This window comes from Monodon monoceros, unplaced genomic scaffold (assembly GCF_005190385.1).
Source record: "Monodon monoceros isolate NGI ecotype Baffin Bay Population unplaced genomic scaffold, NGI_Narwhal_1 Super_Scaffold_19, whole genome shotgun sequence".
Lineage (NCBI taxonomy): Eukaryota > Metazoa > Chordata > Mammalia > Artiodactyla > Monodontidae > Monodon > Monodon monoceros.
This window is the reverse complement of record NW_021703775.1, coordinates 36087265-36108405: the sequence shown is the minus strand read 5'-3', so window position 1 is coordinate 36108405 and position 21141 is coordinate 36087265. Positions and strand designations below refer to the sequence as shown.

Here is a 21141-nt window from a genome sequence, read left to right as displayed (position 1 = left end):
AATCTACAAACAGCAAATGTTGGAGAGGGTGTATAGAAAAGGGAACCCTCTTGCACTGTTGGTGGGAATGTAAATTGATACAGCCACTATGGAGAGTCCCTTCACCTAGTGGCCCCTAGAAACTCCAGGCTTATATTCTTTAGACTCCAAGTCAAATAGAGACAGTACCTCTTTCCCAGCAATTTCAGCACAAGGCCCCGAATTGAGTTTCATTGGCTTGGCTTAGGTCATGTGTACTTCCTTTCACTAATAGTAGAGACATAGGGGTGGGTAAATAAGGTCAGCATCTAAATCACAAAGGTAGAAAGTGGGAAAACAAGGGAGGGGGGAGGAATGAATGGTGGGCAGGCAAACATGACAGATACCCATTTGTCTAGAACTGCTTCAAGCAATGTGGTAACATCACAGATGGCTAGGACACTACTGCAAGCTATAAAGGAAGCTAGAGGTACAGAGTTTGCCATTTTATGAACAAAAGCTTCAAACGCATCATGGGTGATGCAGCTCCTTTAAGAGCAACAAGTAGTTCTGGGGTCTGGATGGTCTTTATTCCAAGAACAGGTGTTGGGCACACTTGGCACAAGAAGATCCCACAAGAAGATCTCAGAGTGGCCTTATCAGGCACAAGTGCACACACGTTGGAACTTATTATCTAATAGTGTCATCTTGGGGAACAAAGAGCAACTCTGGGAGGGTATGTGCGTGTGCACAGATGTTCAGATGCAAGCGTCAGTGGCCTTGATGCTGTTATCACTGATAGAGTTCAATCTGTGTCATTGCCCTAGAAGAGTGCAATTGCCAAGGATAGTCCTGGAGACTCATTTTTCATGTGACAGTGGATAGAAAAGAGAGGGGCAATTAGTTAAAACCTGGGTTAGACTCCTTTCTGGATGGGGTAGCAGGTGGGCAAGTGGAATTACTCCTTGGGAAGGAAGGAAAAGTAGTATTAGAATGTTGCTTCTGCTGCATTTTGGAGGTGGGTGGATAGGTCTGGACAAAGTAAAGCTATTTAGCAAGTTGAAAAATGGGTTCTTTGGTCAAAGAATGAAAAAATCACAGTAGGAGAAATGGAAAGACTGGAGTTCTCTAAGGGCCTGTAATGAGCCATTGAGTTTTAGGAGCCATTGATTTGATTTTGAGCACACAGAGAAGGCACTGGCCTCCCTTGGGGTGGCCCTTTTTGCCCACTATTACCAAACTTTAGTCACAATTAGGTATGGATATGCCTTTTAACAAGTATTTGTATTTCTTAATGCTACAGAAAGCATTAAAGTCCATCAATGGCTAAAAAGAAAAATGTTCCTATCTTCCAGTCTCTTTTTTTTCATGAATTCCACCAGAAAATGAAGGAAAGAAGGAAGTGGGGGGGAGGGAGGGAAAGAGTTAGAGAGGGAGAGAGAGAGAGAGAGAGAGGAGGGAGGGAGGGAAGGAAGGAAGAAAGAAAGGAAGGAAAGAAGGAAGGAAGGGAGAGAGAGAGAGAGAGAGAAAGAAAGAAAGAAAAGAAAGAAAGAGAAGAAAAGAAATTCCATATACTAGTGTGCTAGGGCTGCCATAACAAAGTTTCACAAACTAAGTGGCTTAAACAAAGGAAATTAATCACCTCAGAGTTTTGGAGGCTACAAGTCCAAGAGTGTTGTGTAGACAGTGTTGAATTGAGGAAGAATCTGTTCCATACCTCTCCCCTAGCTTCTGGTGGTTTGCCAGCAATCTTTGTTGTTCTTGGCTTATAGATGCATCACCCTGATCTGTGCCTTCATCTTGACATGGTGTCTTCCTGTGTGCAAATTTCCCCTTTTTATAAGGACACCAGTAATATTGGATTAGGGTCCACTCTAAGGACTTCATCTAGACAGCCTCTGCAATGACCCTAATTCCAAATAAGGTCACATCCTGAGGTACTGGGGGTTAGGACTTTAACATAAGGATTTAAAGGGGTGGGGACACAATTCAACCCATAAGAGTCCATAATCCTTCTTAATATTCCAGAAGTTGTATTTTGCTCCAGGGTTCAAATTCTAGAGCTAAATAAATGCTTAATACTATAATGGGGGGGGCGGTCGGTGTACACTTCAGAATACTGACTGTCGGTGTACACTTCTTTCCTATCACTGAGACCATTATGATAACTGAAGGATAAAAGACCATATTCTTCTATCTTGAAAGATTTCTATATCGTTTGAAGTGAAAAATTGGAGGAAAATCAAAATTCCTTTTGTATAAAGGGACTGATTCTTTGACTTTCCAATGGGAAACTTTTGTTAATTTACTCTCAATAGGGAAAGGAGAATACAGTACTTCTCTCTCTGTTCCCACTCACTGAAGGAGGGGCACGGGAAAGGGGCTGGTTAGTTCCTAATTCAACCTTTGAGAGCAACTTCTGTTGCTGATACAAACCAAGTTATCACATGTTGCTGCAAATGCCCACTTGCCCAGTGCGAGTGAGGCTTTGTACTGAACAGAAGGAAGACTTAGCTGCAGTCAAGTCCTTTGTGGGACAGACAGGAATAACATGCATGATTGCAACCCCTAAATAATACACCTCAGGTCATCTGCATTTTGCCTACTCTTTAGGACAGAGGCTACTATTCCTGGATAGGTCAGCATTAACCCTGGACTCCTAAATCCAGAACCAACTCTTGCAGGGAGTGGTGTTTTGCTTCACTTCTTCCTCTCCCTATATTTTCAGTCCAGCCAGGCATAAACAAGTGGGCAATTTCTGTCCTGATCACTGAAGCTCTGAAGGGCGCTGAACTCACTAAATGATGAATACATGCCATATGGAGCTAGCGGCAAGTTCGGATGTAAATTGTCTCCATCTTGCTCTCTGCATTGCAGATAAAAAGTCCCTTGGGTCATCTCTTTGTACTGAGCTGTGTGTATCTGAAAACAGCTAAATCACTGGGAAAAGTGGAACGTTTAATTTCATCTGAAAAGGACTGGGTATTATTGCTTGCATGAATGATTAGTAAATGTTTTAAAAACATTATATGAGGTTGCACACAATTTATTTCATTTGGAATCCCATATTTTAAGTAAACATTTGAATCCTTTTGGCCTGCTGTGTTAATAGTGCAATGCAGTGTACAAGAGTTGGAGTCAAAAGATTCTGGTTTGGGTTCCTGCGCTGACAATAACATTTGCCAGGCACTACTGAGGACCAGCCACTCTTCTAGGCTCTAGGCACTTAATGTATCAATAAGTCATATCATTTACTCTTCACAATAACTCTGGAAGACAGGTCCTGTTATTCCTACTTTTTATATGAGGAAACCATTCAAACAGTTCCTAGAAGATCTGGATTCAAATCCACACTGTCAACCACAAAGACCATGCTCTTAACTACTATTCCCTGTGGCCTCTTGCCTTCTAGCTGTTTTGAACTAAGCAGACAAACGATTACTTAGTCTCTTTTTCTTTATTCTTAAGAAGGGGGTTTGAATTGAATTTTCTCTAGGGTTATTTCCAGTTCTAAACCCTGTCTTTCTATGATCACTCCCTCTTCACTTTTCAAAATGTAAGTAAACCTTTTATTTAAATACTGCCTTTCTTCAAATCCTTAGACAATCCACCTGTTGATGGAGGGAGCAGGAAAATCTTTCTTGGTTAAAAAATCAGAAATAGTAAACTAACTGTTTTGCCTTGGGCCCATCTCTCTGTTGACCAATGTGTGGTCTTCCAGTAGTACAAAATGGACATATGAAATCCCAGTTGGAAATCCCAGTTGTATGAGCAAAGTTCCTGAGGTTCTCAGATGAGGTATGGGTGGGCTGCAATGTATGGGCTTCCCCTCTGTGTAGAAGTATAAACTGTTTAGGAATTCTAAGTAACCACTTATTATTTGCCTAATTTTCTGGTATTCTTACCTACATTTGATAAAAATATACTTGTAACATGGCATATTAATTTCTCATTGAACTCCCCTGCTTTTTTTTAATGGATTAATGTGCCAACCTAAATACAAGAAGCCAGCTATGTTCTATGAAACTGTTTGTAAGCATTCCAATACAAAGAAAAAAGATATTCCTTTAAAGATACTCCTCAAGGGCTCCAGAAATTTGACACAGACCAGCCATGGAAAGATCAAGGAGACAAGAGTGAGTGTATCTTTATAAAATTTGGGGTCGAGGAGATTCAAGGAAAGATAGCAAGAGTGACTCAGTCTCAAAGTAATCCCTGTTGAACTATCCAAAGGAATAGAACTGATAGAGGATTTCTTTACCAGCACGAATAAGTACACAGAATATTAGACGGAACTACTTTTGAAAGAAGAGAGGAACTTCCATAGAGAAGTAGACTCTGGGAAAGATTCCTCAACGTTCTTTCTCATTAGAACTTCATCCTCGCAAAAGCAGTGAAGTAATATATCTAGTAGCAGAGTTTTTTAAATGAATTATGTCTTTCCAGTGCTGATGTTTTGTGTGAGAGATAATTACTGAACAGAGTGATTTATTATGGATGTATAAGTTGGAAATTTCAGATAGCGTGAGCCGTCGGCACCATCTCCTCCCTTACACTTTGTCAATTTAACCAACAAAGTTACTATATTCTCCCCTTAGAAGGGACAGAAAGGACAGAAATCAGCATCTACTGAGTACTTGCCAAGTGTCAGACAATTTATTTTCCTTTCTTCAACACTTCACCTTTCCTCTCTCCTAGCCTTAATCATAGAGAAAGCATACGAAACCACTTTTGAAACGGGCAAATCAAAATCAGATCATTTTTATCATCTTCTTAACAACCTGGAAATTGTGCATTAATCCCTGTTTTTGGTAGAGGAGTGATACAGGACTGGATCTAGCTTCAGAATGACTACCCTGGCTTTAATTCATGGAGGGCACTGTTATGATTATTGAGAAGGCCGTTTTCACACAACCCTGTGTAAGCTTGTGTGCGTCCCATTTTATCCATCCATCCATACTCAGGAGTCCCAGAACTGTGTGTATGAATCACTTGAAACCTGTTATTTTTTAATAGTCACTAAGCCAGCACAAATATTTAATAATTTAAAAAGAACTCTCAAGATCTGTAGTCTTTTTTATCAAAAAGGAACCTTAAATGTAATAGAACTCAAGTCAGTCTTACTGATTAAAACATAGAAGCCTCAATCAGTGAGCTGTGGAAATAAGAAATATCAGTAAGATTAAATTCAATAGAGAAAAAGTCAAGTGTGATAGAAGTGAAAAACAAAGGTAGGCTGGTTCAGAATCTCTATTTATATACCCATCTTCCTGAAACAAAATCTCTGCTGATATTGAAAAAAAAATTTTTTTAATGATACAAATGAACTTATTTACAAAACAGAAATAGAGTCACAGATGTAGAAAATAAACTTATGGTTACTGGGGGGAAAGGGAGGGAGGGATAAATTGGAAGATTGGGATTGGCATACACACACTACTATATATAAAATAGATAACTGATTGGGACCTACTGTAGAGCACAGGGTACTCTACTCAATACTCTGTAATGACCTATATGGAAAAAGAATCTAAAAAAGAGTGGATAGACATATACATATAACTGACTCATTTTGCTGTATGGCAGAAACTAATACAACATTGTAAATCAACTATACTCCAATAAAAATGAATAAAAAAATTTTGTTAAATTTTAAGACTCTGTTTCCCAAATCTTCTGGCTATATTATGATTACATTAATATAAAATCCTGACCTTTTCCCCAGAGAAACAATTTTATTGCATATTTGTTCTCGTATTTAAAGTGAGTGTTAGTCCTTCATGCATGAATGATAAAATATACACAGAAAACATTTATTGTTATTACTGAAAAGGCAATAGATTTTGTAATTTTAGGAAGTAAAAAGCAAAGCCATTTATCAGGATTCTCTAGTATTTATTATTTCTTCGTATGGCAGAATCTGCATGGATGTTGTTTTAAAAGTTTCTGAACTGGACTTCCCTGGTGGCGCAGTTGTTAAGAATCCATCTGCCACTGCAGGGGACACTGCTTCAATCCCTGGTCCAGGAAGATCCCACATGCCGTGGAGCAACTAAGCCCATGTCCCACAACTAGCCTGTGCTCTAGAGCCCACGAGCCACAACTACTGAGCCCACATGTCACAACTACTGAAGCCCGCGCACCCTAGAGCCTGTGTACCGTAACTACTGAGCCCACATGCTGCAACTACTGAAGCCTGCATACTTAGAGCCTGTGCTCCACAACAAGAGAAGCCACCACAATGAGAAACCACAACGAAGAGTAGCCCCTTCTCGCCCCAACTAGAAAAACCTCCTGCGCAGAAACAGAGACCCAATGCAGCCAAAAAAAAAAAAAATATATATATATATATATATATATATATGTTTCTGGACTTACAATAAATTGTGATAAATCTGCTTTTTAATCAGATCTTTATTGTCAATAATAGTTGAAGTTTTAGGGAGATCTGTCCAAAGGTAGATGGACTGTGACATATTTTAGTAATCTAGGACATTGCAAAAGCAGTCTGGTTAAAAGTTACATAGCACTTAGTGAATGGAGTCTCTGGGTCCCTCTCTTGGAGTAGTTTAAAAAGCCCACCTGGGAATGATGGAGTGCATGAGTTTTTTTTTTTTAAATTGAAGGATAGTTGATTTACAATATTGTTTTAGTTTCAGGTGTATAGCAATGTGATTCAGTTATACATATATTTTTTTCTGATTCTTTCCCTTTATAGGTTATTATAAGATATTGAATATAGTTCTGCATGAGTTTTAAAAATTGGGCTTTTGAATTGAATAATTCAAAATAATTATTGAATAAGATTGTGAATGACTGCTGACCAGTTCTAATTTTTATCACCCACCAGGGGCTGTCCTTATGCCCTTCAATCACATGCTTAAGTAACAATATATATTTAGTCAAGGTTAGCAAACTGGAGTAGACTGAAAAAGAAATTAGAATACCACTGGAAACCTATTTCAAAGGAAAGATTCTACCCTTTCCCTACAAAGTAATCAAATTTGAAACCCACAGTGTTTGGGATTTTCTGGCTGATCTCAGCTGATATGAAAATGCCAGGGAGAGGAGGCAGGTGCAGTGATGACAAACAGATTTGTACAGTTCTAGGTATTTTTGCCATTGTTGGCAAACTTTTGGAAGATCAAGAGTCCTTGTGTGCTCTCAGGTTAATTTAGAAAGTGTTCCATCCAGAAAGAGGGCTTTAACTTTTCTTTTTTTTTTTTTTAAGAGAAGACTCCTCCTCTCCAAACTAATCTAAAGGGCCTTTTCCTCTTTACTCTTCATAAACCCAGTGTATTAGTTAGGATTATGAACCATTACATGTGACAGAAAAAAATAACTGTGGTTTATATGATTATTTCTCTTTTATATAAAAGATGTCTGGTGGTAGGCACTTCAGGGTAAATGTAGTGGTTCTACACATTTGTGGGGGACCCAGGCTTCTTCCAGCTTGCTACTTTGCCATCCCTCATCCTCATGGTCCAAGATAGCTGCTAGAGCTCTAGCCAACCCATCTATATTCCGGCAACAGGATAGAGGGACAAGGAAAAGCACATTCCCTCCCTTTGAGGAGACTTCTTGAAATTTACACATAAGACTTAGCCAAACATCAACACATAGCAACATTTAGCTGCAAAAGAGGCTGGCAGGTCTTCAGCTGAGTGAAAATGTCTCAGCAAAAATCCGAGGTTCTTACTGCTGGAGAAGAAAAGGAAAATCAGTATTCACAGTAATTAGCAATCTTTGCCTCCAAACTTGGGTTGGGGTTAAGGAAAAACTAGAACCCACATCTCCTAACTCCAAGTGTAGAGCACTTTCACATTTTAAATTTCTGTGTTAGAATATTACATTTTGCTGAGCTGTCCAGTATATTCAGTTGCCTTGTGACTTTTGGTTAAATGTGACTGCAAAATAATATAAATGGCAAGTGCCTTTGGTCAGTGGTGTGTTTCAAAATTCTTTTATTTTTCTTAATATCTGCTTTATATCACATACCATAAATGTCACATTTTTTGTAATTCTTTTAACGTGTACAAGTCAACATTTTTTTAGATTTACGAAGCTGTGCAACTATTGCCACTAACTTTAGAGCATTTTCATCACCCCAAAAAGAAACTCCACACCCGTTATGTGGAGTTTAACCCCATATTTCTGGATATGGAGTTTATGTCTAACCCCCTTGCAACAGTAATCTACTTTCTCTCTCTATGGATTTGCCTACTATGGATGTTTCATATAAATGGAATCATACAATATGTGGTCTTTTGTGACTACCCTCTTTCACTTAGCTTGTTTTCAAGGTTCATTCATGTTGTATCTTGTATCAGTATTTCGTTCCGTTTTATAGCTGAATAGTGTTCCATTGTATGGATATCTACATTTTGTTATCCATTCATCAGCTGATGGTATTTGGGTTCTTTCTACTTTCGGGCTATTATGAATAATGCTGCTATAAATACTCATGTACAAGTTTTTGTGTGGACATATGTTTATATTTCTGTTTATACCCAACAGAAATGTGTGTGTGTCTCTCTCTCTATATATATAGACACACACATACCTAGGAGTGGAATTGCTGAGTTATATAGTAACTCTATGTTTAACACTTTGAGGAACTGCCAAACTCTTTTCCAAAGTTATTCCTTTTTACCCTCCCACCAGCAATGGGCTTGAATTTGTTACTGTCTGTCTTTGATTTTAAGCCATTTTAGTGGGTGTGAAGTGGTAACTCAGTATGGTTCTGATTTCCATTTCCCTGATGGTAAATGAGGTTGAGCATTTTTCACAAGATTATTAGTCATTTATATATCTTCTTTGGAGAAATGTGTTTTAATCCTTTGCCAATTTAAAAATTGGATTATTTGTCTATTGTTGAGTTGTGATAGTTCTTTATATATTTGAGATAGAAGCCCCTTATCAGATATGTGATTTGCAAATATTTTCTCCCATCTGTTGGCTGTCATACACTTTTTTGATATCTTTGAAGTACAAAGATAGTTTTTAATTTTGATAAAGCACAGTTTATTTTTCTTTGTTGTTCATGCTTTTATGATCATATCTAAAAAACCATTGCTAATCCAAGGTCACAAAATTTACTCTTATTTTCTGCTATAAGTTTCATAGTTTTAGCTGTTAACATTTAGGTTGATGATCCATTTTGTGTTAATTTTTGTGTATGGTTGTTTTGTACTCTTAATCTTCACAGCATATTCAAGTAATCATTGTAAATCATGGGTGTCTCTGTCTAAAGAGGGTTCAAAAAACCTTAGCAATTCATCCTGGAAGAGATTGAGCTTTTGGACTGCCGCTGAAGTTACAAGCAATATACTCTAGAAAGAGTAACATGTTCTATCAATACTTCTTTTGTTTATCATTTATCATAAATAATTTTTTAAATGACCAAAAATTTACTTACGATTGCTCTCCCCTTTAGAACTAGGTATAAACAATCGAATTAGGAATAGGTACATTTAGGAACAGTATCTTTCATGTTCTTAACAGACACTGGGCTGCCTTCATGTTCACTATGGGAATTGTGACTATAAACTTTCAACTCTTGGTCAATCAGAAAATTAATAGACAAAAATAATCAAAAGTAGCCTCAACTGGGAAAAAAAATAGCCCAACCTTCTTAAGACAGCAAAAACTAGATTATTGTAATGAAAAAACTATTGAGAAATACTAAGTGCCTCTTTTTGATTTTGCACACATGTGTCCATTTGTTAAAGGCAGGCATCTTTTTCCTTTTTTTAAAAATTAATTAATTTAATTTATTTATCTTTGGCTGCATTGGGTCTTCACTGCTGTGCACAGGCTTTCTCTAGCTGCGGAGAGCGGGGGCTACTCTTCGTTGCGGGTGCGCGGGCTTCTCATTGCGGTGGCTTCTCTTGTTGCAGAGCACGGGCTCTACAGCGCAAGCTCAGTAGTTGTGGCTCACGGGCTTAGTTGCTCCGCGGCATGTGGGATCCTCCTGGACCAGGGCTCGAACCTGTGTCCCCTGCATTGGCAGGTGGATTCTCAACCACTGCCCCACCAGGAAAGCCCAAGGCAGGTATTTTTAAGATCACAGAATTAGAGCTGCAAAGGGTCTTAAGAGCTTATCTCTTCCAACCTTTACCTCCTGGTAGCAAAGTATTAGTTTCCCATTTCTCATTTTACAGATGAAGCAAATCAAGCAGCTCTTTCTCTGCTTCATTTCTTGGCTTCCTCCTTTTTCAGGTGGGCCTGCTCTAGTGGAGATCACTGGCAGCAGAATATTTATCATTATAGCTACCAACCCAAGAGGGAATTCCTTCTCTTTCCTAATCACTCTACTTCTACCAGTTTTCCCAGAATTGTGTCTGCATGGCTTGACTTGGAGATACATCTGTATCTATATCTATATCTCTATATCATATCTTTATCTATATCTATATACACCTTCCCCCCTCCATCCAGAGGTTATGTGAGTTCCTAGAATGACCCATTTAGTAAGTGATGGAGCTGCAACAGGAACCCAGTTCATGCTTTGCCACAACTGGCTTGAGTCTCTTCAGAATATAAGACAATAATGGATTTCTTATATCTCTTTGAATTTTGTCTTAAACTGTTATTTGAATATTTTACAAGCTATTACGTTTGTTAGAGCTTACATTTTTATTTTTTGTACATTTTTTCCCTCTGAAATAAGTTTAAATTTCTTGAGCTCTCTGTGACTTACAGATTTTTTAAATGTAAAATTTTTACACATTTAAAAAATGTATACTTTTTTTTTTAAAGTCAACACTTTCTCGTCCATGGTAGGCACTTGGTAAATATTTGCTTATTTGAGGCACCTGACTTGACACTGAAGCAGAGAACAGAATCCTCCATACAGAATGTGATAACAAGAAGGGAGTCAAACATGAGCCTCAAATTAGAGGGTCATGGGGAAAATATCCAGCAGGACCATGCAATTCATGGTTCTAAAGCTGAATAAAGCGATTCAAGCCCATAAAAAGTGCCAATGAAAACTATCCCTTTTTCATGATATAAAATACGGAACACATTCATAGGAATAGAACATTTTGTGAAAGAAGAGTCTTCATTCACTTCCAGACTGAAGTGTGTAGATAGGCAAAATAGATCCAGAATCAGAACGTGTTAGATGTACTAGGAATGGATTTATTCTGGGGAAAGTTTTTATTTTTATCAATTAGGTATGATCTGTAAGCAGAAACTATAGATGGCAGCTTTTAGGTAGTGAGAGAACATTTTAAAGAGTACATAACGATTTATACAATATTTTCAATCGAAGACCTCAGTTATGCAATTTTAATCATTATTTTATTGTAAAAATCAATCTAAAAACATTAAAGGAGAATTTAAAAAAGAAAATGATATCACTCATAATCTTTACACCCCAACATATATTTGTGCATTCTGTTTAAGTCTTCATTCTCTTATATATCTATTTTTACATTTTTAAAAATCATAGAACACATACAAGATAAAAACCAACTTTTAATTATTTTACCTCTGAAAATAGGAAGAGAGCTAAAATATTTCTGAATAAAGGGAAGTGAAAATAAGCTTTTATTATTGTTATTTTTTTTAATTTTTAAGGAGTCAAGAGGGAAATCAAATGGGATGGGTGTGTGTTTCTTAAAATCCTATCGCATTCTTAATAACCATTTCATTCTTAAAAGTTCCATGTGAGCTCCAAGGAATGCATTGATCAGATTGTTTTGGCTAACATTTAACAGATTTCAGATAACCTCTCTCAGACAATAATTTGAATTTTGCCATATGTTAATTTTGCGTTTTTACAGTTAAAATAGTGTTGCCTTATATCCATCATTAAAAAAAAGGATCAATATCTCTGAAGTGCTGCAATGAAGCATAAAAATAATGATAAAATAGTAATATAAATACTACAATTCAAATTTAAAAAGTACAAATTGTAAACAGGATTTTTATAATTGTACAGTGCAACTACAGATTATACAGCCCCTTTGTACGGGCTGTGACAAAGTCTATTTGTGACTTTGCACAAGTAGCCACAAAGAAATAAAGGTGTAAATTGGAAGTACAACAATAAATATCCAAAAATTTAATTTCACTAAGGGAGCAATCTATTAATATTACTCCCCAGTCCATTGTATTTTATAACACATTTCTTAATTAGCTTTTGTGCCATTGTTAAACACACAGTCACCTCTCATCAATTGAGATTTTCTAAAGTAAACACTAAATAATAGTTTCTAACTGATGAGGAATGTGAGCTCCTTGAGGGCAGAGATTTTCTCTTTTGACGTGTTGTATTCCCAATACTTAGCACAATGCTTTGAGCTTAGTAGTCACTCACTTATTAAAAAATTAGCTAATAAATTAATAAATATTACTTAGAATATTATAAGTTAATAAATTACTTGTTAATAAATGAATGGATTTTTAACTAAAACTATCATCAAAGAAAATCAAAATCACGAAACTCTCATTCAAAGTTTTACTCTTGTAGCAAAAGTAGGTACATGTTACATTGTTGCAAAATCAGCTGAAAATTATTAAGATTTTAATAAGAGAAAGCAGAATGAACTATTGACAAAATTGTTTGACCAAATATCATCCCTGGGCATTGCAAATATCCATAGCATATAATGTTGAAGAGCAGTTAATATCATGCATGCACTGTAGTGGTTTCATTTACCAGCATGACAAGTATGAAGAAGTACTCAACAAGTTTACTCTATTTATCACTGAGAACTAACTGCAGGATTTTAGTAATTATTATTTTGTAAATTGTGATGTAGCCTGGGGAAGAGGCATGCAGAAGGTAGCTTTGTGACTAGCTACAAAGTGTGTTATTACAAGAATAAAAGAGGATAAGCAGTCAACAACAGACCTCCTGCTTTTGCTTGGGTTGTTCAAGGAAAGAGTGAATATTTTAAATGTGATCAAGTTATGACCTCTAAGTATACATATTTTCAGCATGTGTTGTGTAAAGGAAGATGCACATGTGCAACACTCTCCTTTTTTACACTGAAGCATACTGGTTATCAGGGGAAAGGTGCTTGCATTAGTTTTTGAAATAAGAAGTGGGACACTGATAATGCCAGATAATTATTTCTCAACCAGTGTAGCTTAGTACTATATTCAATATCTACAGTAGAGCTAAATTTGTCACTTCAGGGATAAAATATCATGGTTTTTAATGTTGAGGATATCAGGATTTCTTTAGAAGACTGAACGATAGCACAAAAACTTAACTGTTGCTCGACAGTTGACTTTATTTCCTTGGAGAAAGATATCAATGATTCACTATTGGGAATATTTAAAAATATCATCCAAAAGTTGCAACAAAATATGGAGAAATAACCAGCAGCTCTCACAAAGTCCTCTTTACTTAGCAGGCCATGTTCTACTCTCTGTAAGCCCAGTCACTAATTGGTTGATTTACTATAAAAAGTGAGATCTGGAATGATGTTGCAGCTCTCTTTGGCTCCCATGTTACTGCCCTTGCCCTGGTATTTTTCTCCATTTTGCCCTGCCCAGCAGATTGCCCAAACTATGCATGAGTTAATCCTGCCCTCTGAAAGTTGGGTTTATTTTCCAGCTCTACTCATCTAGGACAAGCTTCTGCAATAGGGCTACTTTCCCTTGGCCCACGTCCAGTGCCCTGGTAAGTGGGGTTCTGCCTGATTTCAGCTTGCTGCTTTTTGCACTGTTTGAGATGGAAATGCTTTAATTCAACACCAAATGGTGGGTATTCAGTGCCCTCCAAGATTGTGAATTCCTACTGCTTTCTCTTTGCCTTTCCTATCTAGCCTAATTATTTCAGAAGATTTTAATTATATTATCTTGTTCATACTAAATATAGTCATCCAGGAATTATTCAGAGGAAAACACTGGCTGCGTGCTATATTTGGTTACTCGGAATTTATTCCAAATATTGAAAACACAGATAAAAAGAAGCAGAGGTCAGTCCACTCCTTAAAATTCATTAAAGCCTCTTAACATTTAATGGGAAATGACCAATAAACCTTGGTCAAAGATCCCTACTGATTTTATAGGAGGTAAATTTATTATATTTAGCAAAGACTTTCTCAGAAAGGGCTCCTAATTCCAATTCAAATCTTTTCTGCAATAATCCCAGTAATGGTCAACTTATTGGCAAAGTGTAAATTATCTCTGTAACTGCATTTACCTTGGCATATACAGCATTTCTGGGCTGGGACTTTACCATCATGAAATTATCTTGAGTAATCTGAAGAGTCAGACCAAGAGGATGGTAGAGACCAGCAAAGGTACTCTGGAGTCAGAGCTGATATTTAGCTGGTTCACAATAGGATAGCTGGGCTGATGGTTCATGGCTGTCATCCACTCTAGCTGATTGATGTCTGTGCTGTGTTGTTGCTAACATTTTGAGTATCTACATTTTGAATATCATCATCACTTATAATATATTCTTGAAGAAGATTTCTGAGCCTTCTAATGGTTCATATGTTGCTCCATATAAACAGCCCGAGTCAGGCCTACTGAATTACCTATGGATGGTATCTGTAGACTTGTTTCTGTCTCTATTTGAATTTCAAGGCAGCCAAGGATGCTCCTGTGTCTCCACCAACCAGGTCCAGGTTGGCCTTTCCTAGACGTTGTGGGCTGGACAAAATTGGGTGTTTAGAACATAATCGAGGTCCTAGAGTTAGTGCCACCTCAGGTTCAATGTGCAAAGGTTCATTATGGCTAACTGCAAAGATTCATTCATGGGTAACTGGAACAGAAACAATTTCACAAAAGGATACTGTTTTTAGTTGAAAGATGGTTTTCTGATGTAGCTTTTCTAAGCTTTCATGTCAACCAAAGAGCTTGGGTCCTATAATGATAGAGAAAAACAGGGCTCCCTTTTTTTTTTTTTGCGGTACGCGGGCCTCTCACTGTTGTGGCCCAAGGCTCCCTTTTAAGAGAATAAACATATGTTTCTAAGTATTGAATACTTTGTTAGAATTATTACTTTCAGTTATATAACAGGTACAAATCTCAATCTAAAAAAATTCAGGTTTGCAAGAAACATAATTTCATTTTTCCATAACTCAACCCAATTTCTATTTCAAGCGCTGATTTCACAAGGGGTGGCAGACACTTAATCACAGTCAATTTGGCAGGGATTGCATCTATATTGAGGAGACTTCCATAGGATTAGCATGTCAGAGGAAGAGGATGGGAACATTTAATCTTTGCTCCTCCTCTACCATGCTGGCTCTCCTAAGATTTCCAGTCTGTATCCTTCCTCAGTTGCAGCTGGTCCCACAGACTGCTGCTGGGTTGATCTTGGTCTGTCAGCAAGGTCCCTTGAGGCCTGCTGGCTTCCTCTGCCTCTGCACCCTTTTGGGTGTCTGGGGATCATCATGTTGGGTTTCCAGAACCTCCATGGTACTATGTAAGGTTTCACTGTCCTTTATGGTAGCTACCAGCTACATGCAGCTATTTAAATTAATTAAAACTAAACAATATTAAAACTCCAGTTCCTCAGTTATGCTAGCCACATTTCAAGTGCTTAATAGCCCCAGGAGCTAGAGGCTACTGTATTGCACAGCCATGTATAGAACATTTCCTTTATCACAGAAACTTCTATTGAACTGGTCTTGGGTGGACTAGATACAGGGCCCAGGTTTTTCTTATCTTTAGGGTCTTGCCACCTCTCTGGGGCTCTAACAAAGAAAAATGAATGGAAATTATCTCTCTCGGCTTTCAGATCCCATAGATAGATCCTGCCATTTCAGTTGCCTTTCTCCAAGGCTTCTGCCAGAATAGAGTGAGAATACGGCAGTGAGTCCTGTTCTCTGGGACCCATCAGCGTCTGGCCTCTCATTACTTTCCACCCAACTTCTTCTTCCCCTTCCAGTCCAGGAAATCCATTTCTTATCTCTGTGAAAGGAAGTTTTACTATTGTCTATACCAGCACTGTCCAACAGGAAAATAAGGCAAGCCACATGTGTAATTAAAATTTTTCCAGTAGCCACATTAAAAGAGTAAAGTAACAGTTAAAATTAATTTTTAATGTCTTTTTTGATTCAGTACATTTAAAATATTATCATTTCAACAGGCAATCAATATAAAACTTTTAAATAAGATATATTCCCTTCATTTTTATATAGTCTTTGAAATTTGTGTATATTTTATACTGACAACACATCTCAATGTGAACTAGCCACATTTCAAGTGTTCAGTAGTCACATATAGCTAGAGGTTATCGTATTGAACAGTACAGGTCTCTAACTGGATCCGTTTCATTACTCCCTAAAGGACTAGGGTTCTGAAACAAGGAAGAATTCCCTGTTTCTCTGCATTCTGTTATACTGCTTTCCTGAAACAATGAGCGAAAACCAGCCTACTTGAGGGTGGGTACGATGCTGAGGGTGTCTTTGGGTGGGGTATAGGAGGAGAAAGGCCATAGGATAAAAAGAAATACCTAGAAAGACAACTACTACAAAAACCTCAGTTAATATTTCAGAAGTATTAGCCTGTTCCAGTGAGTTTTTCTAACGATATAAAAATTGCTATATAGGATTGTCAGAATAAGTTTGTTTGCTATGGGTTTAAAAGAAATAATTTCATTAGCAGTTAAAAATTGCAGTAATATTGTGTATTGTATAGCTGCTATGGTAACTGGAAAACACAATGCAAAAATCTGCAGTGCTATTGTTGCAAGTAAATCTTATTACTATGACTAAGGCACAGATAAGTTGCTGCAATAATACCTCTGACAATTTTTATTGCAAAAACTGTAAAATCCAGGGATAAGAATTTTATCATCGGGAATGATAATAATTCAAGCCTGTGGGTGCACTTCATAGACTAGAATCTCTATTTGGGGGGTTTCTGAAACAGTGACTGGCAAAGCTGCTTCACTGAAAATAATTTCTATCATTTCAAAACTGTCATGGCAGAGAAGATTTGAAGTTTTGGGGTGGCATTTTCCTTTTTTTTTTTTTTTTACTTTTTGTATTCTATCTTCACTGTAAGCTTGATGATACCTAAAGGCAAAATAGAAATTATTTTAAATGTTGAATCTTCTGTTAAGTAAAATATCTACAAAATTTTGCAGTCAACACCTGGGGCAAATGGACAGGACAATTAAAGTAACTTGCATCTACAGGTCTATTACATGCAGATTAAGCCTGGGATGGAAGGAGATAATAAATCAAGACCTGAGTAAACAGGGGGTTAGAAAGGGGCAGAAGCACAGTGGGAAATTCCCCTTTGGAAGGGGGAGGGTCAGTGGGATATACTTACTGGTATGTAGGGGAAATGGGAACCTTAAGAAAAAGTTATCTTCTAGAATGTCAAAAGATCTCAGATTATATATGGCATGGAAGGTGGTCATGGGAATTGGGGATAGATGAATTCTTAGTAATTATTATAAAATTATGAGTCTACGTAAGTTATTGGTGTTCCACTCTTGGTAATCACTGAGTTAATGGGAGATGAATAATGTTAAAAGCAGTTTCTTTTGAGATTCATTATTCCTTGAGGTAGTGATGTTTGGTAGCAACTAAGTATTGCCCATGTTATTCTTGAAGGACTATTTTTTTTTTTTTTTACTGTTTATTACTTATTATTTTTGACTCTGTTTGCTACCAAACACAATGGTATACATTATTAATTACCATTTATTGACTGTTTAGTATGTGTCAGGCACTTTACGTACATATCTTCCATCTCCTCAACATCCCAGAAAGGTAAGCATGATTATTTGTTTGACAGAATAAGAAGCTGGGACTCAGAGAGGTGAAGTAATTTGTTTTACTTTCTTGCATGCATGCTGAACATCTGTTTCTGAAAACTGTTTGCGAACAGGGACTATACCTTTTATATATACCTTTATATATATACCTTTTATATATACCTTTATATATATACCTTTTACCGTTAATAGCATTTAATGTGATCAATACTCAGTTGGTATTCAGTATCGAATAAGTGGATAAAAAGATCTTAAAGTATTATATATTTAAGATTCTCCAATAAATTTAGTTAGCAGACAGGTTATTAAAGAAAAAAAAAGTTATAAGGGAAGAAGTAGCTGCTCTGTGGGGCCTCCAGGAGCCTGTGAACTTGAGCTAAGCAACAATGTCAAGGTCTGCTTTTAATTCCTTCATTTCTAAACTTGGTCTCTTCCTTGCTACCTTTGCAGCTAGGATGAAAAAGAAGAGTTTACATCCAAGAGAAATACTTCCCCTCAAAAGAAAAGCTGTCTTATAAGAAACTGTTGTTCTTGAAATTTTCCACAGCTTGAGAAAGATTCCCTAGGGTCCTACACACTCCTCCTTCTCCTTCTTCTTCTTTTTAGGAAGGGAAAGAGTATTAAAAGAAGCCAGGATAACCACATGAGAAAGTTTGAAGAACAATATTAAATAGGATGCAAAACCCTCCTGATTATCATGTGGGTTGTTCCTGAAGGGCAACATAGATTAAAATAGTTTATGACCATTTCTATAAATTAGCCATTTAAAAAAACCCATGGGCTTCCCTGGTGGCGCAGTGGTTGAGAGTCTGCCTGCCGATGCATGGGACACGGGTTCGTGCCCCGGTCCGGGAAGATCCCACATGCCGCGGAGCGGCTGGGCCTGTAAGCCATGCCCGCTGAGCCTGCGCGTCTGGAGCCTGTGCTCTGCAACGGGAGAGGCCACAACAGTGAGAGGCCCGCGTACCGCAAAAAAAAAAAAAAAAAAAAAAAAAAAGCACAACAAAACCCATACACTTAAATCCAATTATGATCACAATAATAGCTGTAGGTTATAGTGACTTAGTAAACCACTCAGGAAGGACACCAGAGAACTGCAAGATGTACACAAAATAAGAATCAATATAATTATTATGGTTATCTTTAATATTTTAAAATTGAGACAATAGCAAAATAAGTGATATCTATGCCCTTTTCTGTTAAATGTACATTGTGTTCTTGTATTATATCACTTTCTTTATTGAAAATGGAAATAGAATTCGATACTGGATTCAAGCCTTCTGTGTCTTCCCATCTATCCTGATTCTTCAATCTCTCTCTCCTTTCTCTTGCCTCCCTATGTCTACAGATGAGCTCGACTCTCACGGCCACTGCCCTTCTTCCTGTCCTTCAAAGAATCCTTCCCTAGACCCTAACACCTTTCAAGCTATTTTGTCCATGCACCCTGCTCTCTGTCCTTAGTAAGATTAAGAATGAGCCTTAATTGTTTCCAGGATTCATCTTGCTTGTTTTCTTTTCATATGTTAGCTTCCTTCTCTTTTTTCAATTTGCCCATGGCTTGTAGGGTGCTCCTACTTCTCTGACCATTTCCTCCTCAGTCTCTTTCCCACTTTGCTTCTTCCTCAAATGTTGAGATTCCTCGCCCTCTCTCCCCCCCACCCCCCAATTTCATTCTTTGTCCTCTTTCTCTATGCCAGAGGTCTGTGAACCATCTAAAACTGAAAGCGAACTTTTGTGTCTTATGATAGGACATATTTCTCCTTGGGAAAGTATCTATGCCTTTCTTTATCGTTCTCAAAAGGGTCCTTGGTTCTTTTAACAAGGTTAAGTGCCCGTGCCCTCACACTCTTCTTAGGTTATTTCATCCTCTCCTTTGCCTCTAACTACCCTTCTTACACACCAACCACTCCCAAGTTCATCTACAATTCCTACCAGAAGAATAAGATTCATAGAACTGTTTAAGAATCAGAACAAGAAGAAATTGCACCGTGAACATTTTGTGCCTAGCTCAGCTTACTGAATCTGGTTCACTGAGGACCAGTTGACTAAATGTTAGGCGGGGGCTGGCCGGGTCATTACTTCAGTTTGTCAGAGGAAAAACCCCAGGAGGTGAAACCAAGACTGTGTTCGCAAACACCCTAGCGGCTAGTAGCGGAGAGAGCACACCCAGATCCTAGGGTGGGGACAGGAGAGAAAAGGAGAGAAAACCCCAGTAGCCGCACAGCCCACAGCTGCGGCGAAGCCAGTCGCGGGTTCTGCTCTCAGACTCCAGACAGAAACCCCGCCCAGCACCCGGCATGCCTTTGACCGACATCCACCTTCAGCAACCACCTTTCAGATCACTATAAACACTCCTTACTCCTCCCACCTATCGCTTCCCTCTCGAAGCCAATCAGAGGAATGGGCGGGATTGTCCTTAGAGGGTTCCAGTGTTTTTTTTTTTTTTTTTTTTTTTTCTTAAAGAAGGGTATACTGTACACCGCGTTCCGGCTGGGGAAAAAAACACCTCCAGAACTTGCGGGGGAGGGGGGCGTGGAGCCCTGTGATGGGCACTCGGGTCGGCCAATGAGGCGTCCCCGCCCCTTAAAGGCCCTGCCGCCGAGGTGGGCGGGGAAAGCGCGGGGCCCGGCCAATGGCGGCGGGGCGGACGGAGGTTGAGCGGCCGTGGGTAGGGTTAGTGTGAGAGGTACGGCGGGGGAGGTAATGATGGTGGTGGCGGAGGAGAAAGGCGGGGGAGGGGGTGCTGGGCGCTGAGCGGCGGCTCTGGCAGGGTTTTGTAGGGTGGGGGACGGTCGCGGGGCGACTCCGTCCGGGAGGGGGCGGGCGTGAGGCGCGCCGTCCGCCTGAGGGGCTGCAGACCCCGGCTCCCGGGAGCGCCGCGGCTGGCTCGGCTGTTCCATGTGGCTCCGGCGGGGATGGAGGACTCGGTGGCGGCGGCGGCGACTGCTGCTGCGGCGGCGACGGAGGAGCGGCGCTGAGGAGGGAACCGGGCCAGACTCAGCCCGACAGCGGGATTAGAGGTGTGAGGAGGGGGCGGGAGTGGACGTGCGGTGGGACCGGGGCTCTGGGACCGGGCTGGGGTCTTCTGGCATCGCCTGGGTGACAGGGACCGCTGGCGAGCCACCGCCTGCCTCAGTTGGGGGGCAGGGGTCTGGGCTCTGTGCGGGAGGAGAGGAGGCTTCGGCGGACTATTCCCTGAGGATGGGGGAGGGAGGCATTGCACCCCGCACCGTGCACTTGCCTCGCTGGTCATTGCTTCACGCCTAGGCAGGAGTTCCATTTCCCTCCGGTTGGCAGCAAAGGTGGAGGAGAGCCCAAGTGGCCTGGAGCCGGGACACTGCCCTCTCTCTGCCTTGAGATTTCCCTCCACTCCTTTTTCCCCATCCATTTCCCCCTCCGACTCAACAGCAGCGTTCTTCCCCGCTCCTTAATTTGTTCCACGCACATATTCTAGGACTCAGAGCTATTCACTATCG

General features: G+C 39.2%; 1 protein-coding gene across 3 annotated transcripts in view; it reads left to right on the top strand.

Moving 5' to 3' along the window:
* EHBP1 (EH domain binding protein 1) overlaps positions 1-21141 on the top strand; it is a 491557-nt gene that overhangs the window by 124117 nt on the left and 346299 nt on the right. The window contains exon 1 of one of the 3 annotated variants that reach the window (XM_029231706.1): positions 20351-20685. The exons of 1 other annotated variant lie outside the window; for it this stretch is intronic. The gene's annotated coding sequence lies outside the window, so the exon portion shown is untranslated. Of the gene's footprint in view, positions 1-20350; positions 20686-21141 lie in introns of those variants that run through there. One more of the 3 variants, XM_029231705.1, reaches the window with a different exon arrangement.